Source organism: Giraffa tippelskirchi, chromosome 12 (genome assembly GCF_054371585.1).
Source record: "Giraffa tippelskirchi isolate mGirTip1 chromosome 12, T2T-mGirTip1v1.2.pri, whole genome shotgun sequence".
In the NCBI taxonomy this organism is placed as follows: domain Eukaryota; kingdom Metazoa; phylum Chordata; class Mammalia; order Artiodactyla; family Giraffidae; genus Giraffa; species Giraffa tippelskirchi.
The window spans coordinates 84,379,282-84,388,684 of NC_137286.1; positions in this window are offsets into that span (position 1 = coordinate 84,379,282).

Below are 9,403 nucleotides of genomic sequence, written 5' to 3' on the forward strand. Positions count from 1 at the left end.
GAGAACATTCTATATTCCTTTGTTAATATGTGCAACACTAGCTATGATTTTCTAAGTACTTATTATGTGCCAAGCACTGCTGAAAGCGAATTAATAAGCTCTGATGACTTATTTCTTGTAATACGTATAAGAGGTAGCTGCTACTATCAGGGACATCTCATAAAGAAAGAAACTGAATGTTGTACATCGATTTGCATCCCTTCAAAATTCATATGTTGAAGTCCAAACCCATGGTATGACCATACTTAGAGACAGTCTTTAAAGAGGTACAGTACAGTGCATGCATTCCAATCCCAAATTCCAACCCCAAAGAAAGGTAATGCCAAAGAGTGTTCAAACTACCACACAATTGCACTCATCTCACACACTAGTAAAGTAATGCTCAAAATTCTCCAAGACAGGCTTCAACAGTATGTGAACCGTGAACTTCCAGATGTTCAAGCTGGATTTAGAAAAGGTGGAGGAACCAGGGATCAAATAGCCAACATCAGCTGGATCATCAAAAAAGCAAGAGAGTTCCAGAAAAAAAATCTACTGCTCTATAGACTACGCCAAAGCCTTTGACTCTGTGGATCACAACAAACTGGAAAATTCTCCAAGAGATGGAAATACCAGACCACCTGATCTGCCTCCTGAGAAACCTGTATGCAAGTCAAGAAGCAACAGCTAGAACTGGACATGGAACAACAGACTGGTTCCATATCGGGAAAAGAGCATGTCAAGGCTGTATATTGTCACCCTGATTAATTAACTTATATGCAGAGCACATCATGAGAAACGCTGGGCTGGATGAAGCACAAGCTGGAATCAAGATTGCTGGGAGAAATATAAATAACCTCAGATATGCAGATGACACCACCCATATGACAGAAAGAGAAGAGCTAAAGAGCCCCTTGATGAAAATGAAAGAGGAGAGTGAAAAAGTTGGCTTAAGACTCAACATTCAAAAAACTAAGATCATGGCATCCAGTCCCATCACTTCATGGCAAAAGGTGGGGAAACAATGGAAACAGTGAAAACTTTATGCTTTGGGCTCCAAAATCACTGCAGATGGTGACTGCAGCCATGAAATTAAAAGACTCTTATTCCTTGGAAGAAAAGGTGTGACCAACCTAGACAACATATTAAAAAGCAGACATTACTTTGCCAACAAAGGTCTGTCTCGTCAAGGCTGTGGTTTTTCCAGTAGTCATGTATGGATGTGAGAGTTGGACTATAAAGAAAGCTGAGTGCCGAAGAATTGATTCTTTTGAACAGTGGTGTTGGAGAAGACTCTTGAGAGTCCCTTGGACTGCAAGGAGATCCAACTAGTCCATCCTAAAGGAAATTTGTCCTGAATATTCATTGGAAGGACTGATGCTGAAGCTAAAACTCCAATACTTTGGCTATCTGATGTGAAGAACTGACTTATTAGAAAAGACCCTGATGATGGGAAAGATTGAAGGCGGGAGGAGAAGGGGATGACAGAGGATGAGATGGATGGATGGTATCACCAACTTGATGGACATGAGTTTGAGCAAGCTCTGGGAGTTGGTGATAGACAGGGAAGCCTGGTGTGCTGCAGTCTATGGGGTCGCAGAGTCGGATACGAGTGAGCGAGTGAACTGAACACAACAGTGCGTGCATGTCCAACTTTTCAACCCCGTGGGCTGTAGCCTGCCAGGTTTTTCTGTCCATTGGATTTCCCAGGCAAGAATAATGGAGTGGGTTGCCATTTCATTCTCCAGGGGATTTTCCCAACCCAGGGATGAAAACCTCCTGCATTGCAGGCAGATTCTTTATCAACTGTGTCATCTGGGAAGAGGCAATCAAGTTAAAATGGGACCTCTAAGGGTGGTGCCTAGTCCAAGAAACTGGTGTCCTCATAAGAAAGGAAATTTGGACTCAGAGACGGGCATGAAGGGAGAGCCCCATGTGAACATGAAGACAGCCATCTACAAGCCAAGGAGAGAGGCCTGAGATAGACCCTTCCCTCACAACTCTCAGAAGGAACCAACCTTTCAGACCCCTTGATTCCGGAGTTTCAGCCTCCCAAACCGTGAAACAATAAATTTCTGTTGTTTAAGCCACATTCCTGGTACTTTTTTATGGCAGCCCTAGCAAACTAGTCAAACCAAACTAATGGAGGTAATGCAATTTGCCAAAGATGGGCCGGAGAATGGGGTCTGTAGCTCACACTTGCATTTCCGTGCCTGAGCCCTTGGCTCCCCTTAACACCACTCCCTACAGCCTCTACTGAGGAGAGTGGACTCTCTTCGCTGGGCTTCATGCTCTGCAAAAACGGATGAGCCCATCAGTGAGAGCTGGTGGTTCCTGTAAAACTTTTATTGTCACACAGCCATTATTGACCTGCCATACCATACTACTGGTGAAATACTGGTTACATTACTACTCCCCAGGGAAAAGTGAGAGCCAAACTGACCCCATCCATCTGTCCTACAGTCTGACAGGGGGGCCAGAAACAGTCTTCAGGGACACTCTTGCCCAAGTCATCTCCTGAGTCTGATCATTAGGGTCTGCAACTCAGGGACACTGCCTGAAGATATATCAAATCTCAAAGTCCTGATTGGGTCATTCCACTGCTCAGAAACCTGGATGACCATCTACTGCCAGGCTGTGTGGAATAAAGTCACTAATCCTCCCGCTCATATAGGCATTACCCTGGCTTGTGTTTCCAGACCTCATGAGAGCTCTGACCCCATTCCTCCCCACCTGTAGGCATGTGCAAGCGTGTGTACATACACACAGATACATCTGGGCCCACAGTCACGTTGGCCCACCCCCTTCATCCAGGACTCTCCATGCAATCTCACACCTGAGCTCTCAATCCAGGTACTTCCTTGATCTGAAGTTTCCTTCTTTTCCTTTGCTCATCTGTTGACACTCTGCTTACGACTTGCAAAGTCCAGTTCAAACCTCACATTCGCCAGAGACATTTCTTCTATCCCTTCAAACAGAATTATTTCCCCTCTAATTCCAAGTCCCAGGCCTATTTCCCAGTCTGTCTTCAAATGGGGATAATTATGAGTCTGTAATCCCATGAAATCTTAGGGGAGAGAGACTTTGTTGTTTTGATTTTTCTGTATCCTCCACAATACCTAGAAAGGACGTTTTTACACAGTAGGTACTCAATTAGTTTTTGCTGGATTTACTCTAGTCTCCTACGTTATCTTCATAAGACTTCTAAACTAGCTCCAAAAACTTCACCAACCTTCAGGAACAAAAAGCAAAACCCTGGAGTCTTGCCCTTGGCTTTCATTTTAAACAGAGCCAGCTCATAAGGGCAGAGAAACTCTTTCTCATGTTTTTCCTGGAAGACAAAGTATGGGCCTGTGATCACCAAGTATGTTTGTGGTCTCAAGTTCATTGTCCACCAACTCACAACATTTTATTTTGTTCCTAGACTTAACTACTTCGAACTCCAGGAGTTGGTAGTACAACACATCCAACAATTCCTTCCATTTAGGTCGGGTGACAAAATGACAACCCAGGTAAGATGGTGGCCCCGAACAGAAATGCAGTGTCCGAGTGAAAGCTGCACACGGTCAAAGTCTATGTCATTTCTCTAGGGGGCTTTCTTCTTGAGAAATGTGAAGAGGACACAAACTAAATCTGTTTCCCAGCTCACAGGCCTCGTTGAGGCTGACTGTCCAGTTTAAACCACACCAATTACAACTGCAACAACTTCATGAGCAGCATGATCAAAAACTTAAGTCTCTTTTTCCTGCACTATGTTGCTTTTGAACTTGACGGTAAGTATTCAGTTCTCAATGGCTCTCGTGCGTGTTCAGTTGCTCAGTCATGTCTGACTCTTGGTGACCCCATGGACTGTAGTCCACCAGACTCCTCTGTCCATGGGATTCTCCAGGCAAGAATACTGAAGTGAGTTGCCATGACCTCCTCCAGGGGATCTTCTCAACCCAGGGATCAAACTCAAGTCTCCTGTGTTTTCTGCTTCGGCAGGCAGATTCTTTACCACTGCACCACCTGGGAAGCTCTCAGTGGTAGCTGGGTATAATTGTTAATTGCATGGAACCTGTAACCATCTGCCTCCAAACAAATTCTGGCGGTAGTACTAACTAAATCTTAGGGATCTTTGACTTTCTGGGCCTCAGTTTCATTATCTGTAAAATGGAGGCAGAGGACTGTTTTAAAGGAAAGTATGATGGCCTATTAACTGAGTCAATAAAGAGTGAGTCAATAAAGAGAAAGTACACTGACTAGTAACCAGAACATAGTCAGTGTTGGGTTTAATGTTCACTGTTATGATTTCAAAATGTTCCCTTCACCAGAGACAGGAAGCAGCAGAGAATATTATTGGCTTCTGTTATGGATGTCGTCTCAAACTTCTTTCCTTCTGCTTTTTTTTTTTTCTTTCCAGAATATGTTGGAAATTACAAGCAAACATGCAAATGATGCATGTACATTTAGTTTCACATACAACCTCATTGGTCCTTTCTGGCCTGCTTCCAAGGTATCTTACAAGTTATCAGTCTCACCAGGACAGAGCGTGTTTTCTGACCACTTCCCCTTTGCAATTAAGGACTCTGACCACTCGCTTACGCAGACTGAGACCAGCATCCGTAACCCCAAAGGAGGTCAGAAACCCCCAGCTCTTGCCGCCGAGGGGGCTAGCTGAGAACCCGACACCATGTGTTTCAGGGCTGTGGCTACGACTGTGACCATAGGAACTGGGAACACCCACCAACACCCTGTTTCCCCCAGCCCCACTTCCTCGCTTCAATGCCATTAAGCATGGTTGCAGTGCCTTTGTGAATGTTTTGAGTGGAGTTAGGTTTCTGGTGTTTATTATTGAATTGCTAAAGATTTGGAGAGAAGACAAACAGACAAGCAAAGCAAGAGACAGAAGACACCCTTGTCAGACCAGCACTGAGTGCATATCTGGGGTCCATGAAGGTCTGAGCTCTCACCAGAGCCCCAGGGTTTTTGTCAGCTGCTCTGCAAATAAAACCTGCCCTAGACACACAGAGAGGAGGCTCTATTTGCCTAGGAAACCTGCCACTCTGGCCCTGCAGATAGCAGGTCATAGTCAGGGGGGTGGGGGTGGTGAGTTTTCCTGTTTACCTTCCACCTTCACGGAAGTATTGAATGCAGGGCCCGGGGAGGGTCTGGGAGGGCCAGCTCTTCTCCTCTTTCCAGACTGGGGTTTCGATTAAATCCCAGGCATTGCCTGTTTGCTCTCTGTATCGCCTCTCCTCAACAGCATGTTGAACACAGAGAAGATAAGCTAACAGAGACTTCTCTTCCGAGGATGTGGGAGGGCTTGAGAGTCGGGCTGGTCAGGCTGGCAACTGAAAGACGAGGCTGCAGGGTGTCGTCCACAGGCTCTCCCAGCCGGGCAGGAAGGCTTCCCCATCTGACTTCTTGGCGCCTCTTATACAAACTCATTCAGCCACAGAAACTAAATCCACGTAGGTGGAGGCTGTCTCTATGCTCTTTGCCATTTGCAGTCCCAACATCTACCACATATGTGCCTGATGCATATCAGATTCTTCGTGCATGCTCGTTGAATAATAAATAAATGTCTATTTTTAAACTTTTAATTTCATATTGGAATATAGTTGATTGACAATGTGGTGATAGTTTCAGGTGTCCAGCAAAGTGATTCAGTTATACATGTACCTGTATCTATTCTTTTTCAAAATCTTTTCCTATTTACGTTGTCACATAATATTGAGCTGAGTTCCCTGTGCCTAAGTCCTTGTTGGTTACCCACTTTAAATATAGCAGTGTGTACATGTCAATCCCAAACTCCCTAACTATCTCTTCCCCTCTGGTAAGCGTAAGTTCTCCTCTAAGTCTGTGAGTCTCTTTCTGTAAGTTCATTTGTATCATTTGTTTTTAGATTCTAGTTAAAAGTGATATTGATAGCAATATCATGCAATATTTCTCTTTCTCTGTCTGACTTACTTCACTCAGTATGACGATCTCTGGGTCCATTGATGTTGAATAAATGTCTACTAATAGACACATTTTGGCCATCTGCTGCAAAGAACTGACTCATTTGAAAAGACCCTGATGCTGGGGAAGATTGAAGGCAGGAGGAGAAGGGGACGACTGAGGATGAGATTGTTGGATGGCATCACCGACTCCGTGGACTTGAGTTTGAGTAAACTCTGGGAGTTGGTGATGGACAGGGAGGCCTGGCGTGCTGCAGTCCATGGGATCACAAAGAGTTGGACATGACAGCGACCGAACTGAACTGAACTGAGCTGAATAGACACATACACAGCAATCGATATAGTCTAGACTTAAAATATCCAGTCCCATTGTCTTCATATGTACATTTATATACAATCATGCTAGATTTTTGGTTTAGTCAGTATAGTCACTGTGTCTGTTTTCTCTTTTTTATTGTTGAAATGGAGATGGGAACCTTCCAAGGGCTGTGGAGAGAATACATTTGAGAGCGTCTCATGATTTCCTGGGAAAATGGACTCCAAAGGATTTCCATCACAGTTGAAGAGCCTTGAAGTGTGCAGGCTTCTGCATCTAAGATAGACTATATATTCCTTGGGAGTCTAGAATCTTATCAGTCCTTTGAGAGGGGATTAATGTTTAAAGAAACTGAGGTCACTGGATCTGGTGGGGGGAAACTGAATGGCACACTTTAAGTTTATAGAAGATCGTGCTCTTTGAAAATGATATTGGCTGCAAGAGTACAAATTATAGCTTAAAGAGCCTTAAAATGTTATCTTTTCATCTAAGAATTCTTCTAGGAATATAGCCTAAAGATATAATATGGAAATCAGCAAAAGATCCATAACCCAGTAAAGTTCATCACATCATGACATATGAGAGCCAAAAGCTGGAAACAATTTTAAAGTCCAGCAAGGGGCAATGGCTATGTAAATTATGGGGTGTAATCATTAAAGTGGATGATAGAGCACTTCTTTGTGGCCATGCATATTTTCTGTCCCTAAAGAACAAACTACTCAATTAATAATTAAAAAAAAAAGTGATGTACTTAACACGTATTCCATCTCTGGAACACTACTTCTTCCTACTCTGACCCTAGCCCCAGGACTTTAGGGATTAGGTGGATTTTAGAGATAGGATGAGTCTATTTGATGCACAAATAATCTGTAATTTAAAATCAAAAGCTTAAGGATTTATTTGTAGTGTCACCAAATAGCTGTGGATGTTAAACGTGACAGCCTAAAAAAATAGGGTCCAACTTTTACTTATCAGGGTAATATTTATTTATGAAGAGTATTTATTCATTTGGGCTTCCCAAGTATCTCAAAGGCTTCCCTGGTAGCTCCGATGGTAAAGAGTTGGCCTGCAATGCCGGAGACCTGGGTTTGATCCCTGGATTGGGAAGATCCCCTGCGGAAGGAAATGGCAACCCATTCCAGTATTCTTGTCTGGAAAATCCCATGGACGGAGGAGCCTGGCGGGCTACAGTTCATGGAGTCTCAAAGAGTGGGACACGACTGAGAGAACAACACTTTGACTTTCACTTTCAAGTGGCTCAGTGGTAAAGAATCTGCCTGCCAATATAGGAGACGCAGAAGACGTGGGTTCTATCCCTGGGTCAGGAAGGTCTGCTGGAGAAGGAAATGGCAACCCACTCCGGTATTCTTGCCTGGGAAATCTCATGGACAGAGGAGCCTGGTGGGTTACAATCAGTCCATGGGATTGCAGAGCTGGATATGACTGAACAACCAATCATGCGTGTCTTTATTTGTGAAAAGGAATACTTAAAACAATATCAAGAAAACAACAAGACACACATATGCACATACAATGCAATCTAAATAATATAAACATATCCATATGAATAAACAGATAGTCACATGCCAAATTATTTACGTGAAGTTCACCAGTGAGATATGATGAGTGGTTACTTTCTTCTTAATATTTCAATATATTTTTTCATATAGGGGCATATAGCTTTTTAAATTAAAAATTTATAATAAAAGTATTAAAATGACAGTGTGCTGGATTGGGTTAACCACCAAGGAGAACATATTGATGGAAAATGCTTTTAAATACTTGAAATGAGATCCTTGGGTAAAATGTGTGACTACTTGCTCCCGAGAGTTATGGGAAAAGGATGCCCACTTTTCTCCCTGAAAGTTTAGTGAATCTGAGGTGTGGGCAATCTAGATCACTGATACCTCTTGTGTTCTAAATATCTGTTAAATTATGGAGACAGAGCAAGGATAGTTTCGCGTTGCAGCATGAAATGACCATGTTTTTTCTCTTGACCATGGTTTTTCTGGCAAGTGCTTTACTAGTGACAGGGCTTGAAAATTTATCCCAAGGACATAGCTCTATTGGTAAGTTCTCTATTGTTTACCGCTTTTCTACATTCAAGTCCCTTTTCAGTATAAGCCCCTGTTATAGATGGTGGAACCCTTGAGGGCTGAGTTCATCTACTGCTCCCGAGGCTTCCTAGGCATTGTGCAGTGCTAGGTGCTAAATGGATTAGATGACAGCTTTAGATAACAAAGCCAGAAGCAGATTAAGCTGAATGTTTCTTTTTTTTTTTTTACCTTGCGATTGGCTGTGACCTCTACTCTCAAACCCTGAGGTCCAGCTTTCTCAGGGACATAGACCCAGACTAGGATAGGTATCAGAAGAGGACAGGAGAGTCTCCTAAGGTTTTCAATTGCCTTTGAGGTCCTCAAAATATGGTCAGCTCTCTTTGTGACCCTGTGGACCCCACCAAGCTCCTCTGTCCATGGGATTCTCCAGGCAAGAATACTGGAGTGGGTAGCCATTCCCTCCACCAGGGGAGCGTCCCTACCCATGGATCAAACCACACTGCAGGCAGATTTTTTACCATCTGAGCCACTGGCGAAGCCCAATATGGCAACACTAAATAACAAATGGAATCACATACTTGGGCGAGAAAATACATATCTCCTGAATAAAGTTAAAGGCAATATCATTCATTTCATTAATAATTTCGATTATTGGGGGGCAGGATATGGAAGAGGATGTGTTATGGAGCAGGAATTTCATTCCCATGGATCCTGACAAAACACCACTTGGGCCAGAAGCAGCCCGTATCAGTCTTCGTTTTCCCAAAGCCAACATTGGGAGAATTGGCCTGGATGCTGGGGACCCCTCAGAGCTTCCCTGGCCTCTCCGGGGACAGTCTGGATCCTGAAGATGCTTCCTAATTTATTCTGGGCAATGGAAAAGAGGGAACCAAGGGAGAGAAGTAGCAAATGAATTGTTGTAACTTATTTGCTACATTTTGGGTAAAGGTGTCCAGCTCCCATCTTGGGCAGAGGAGCGCCCTGGTATTTCTTCTGGCTATGTGTTCATGATAGTAAAAGACCAGCTTTAAAGAGATCATATCCCTACCAAGAAGTTTATGGCCCTCTATAGAGATGGAGCTGGAAGAGATCCGTGATCCTTTACTGGG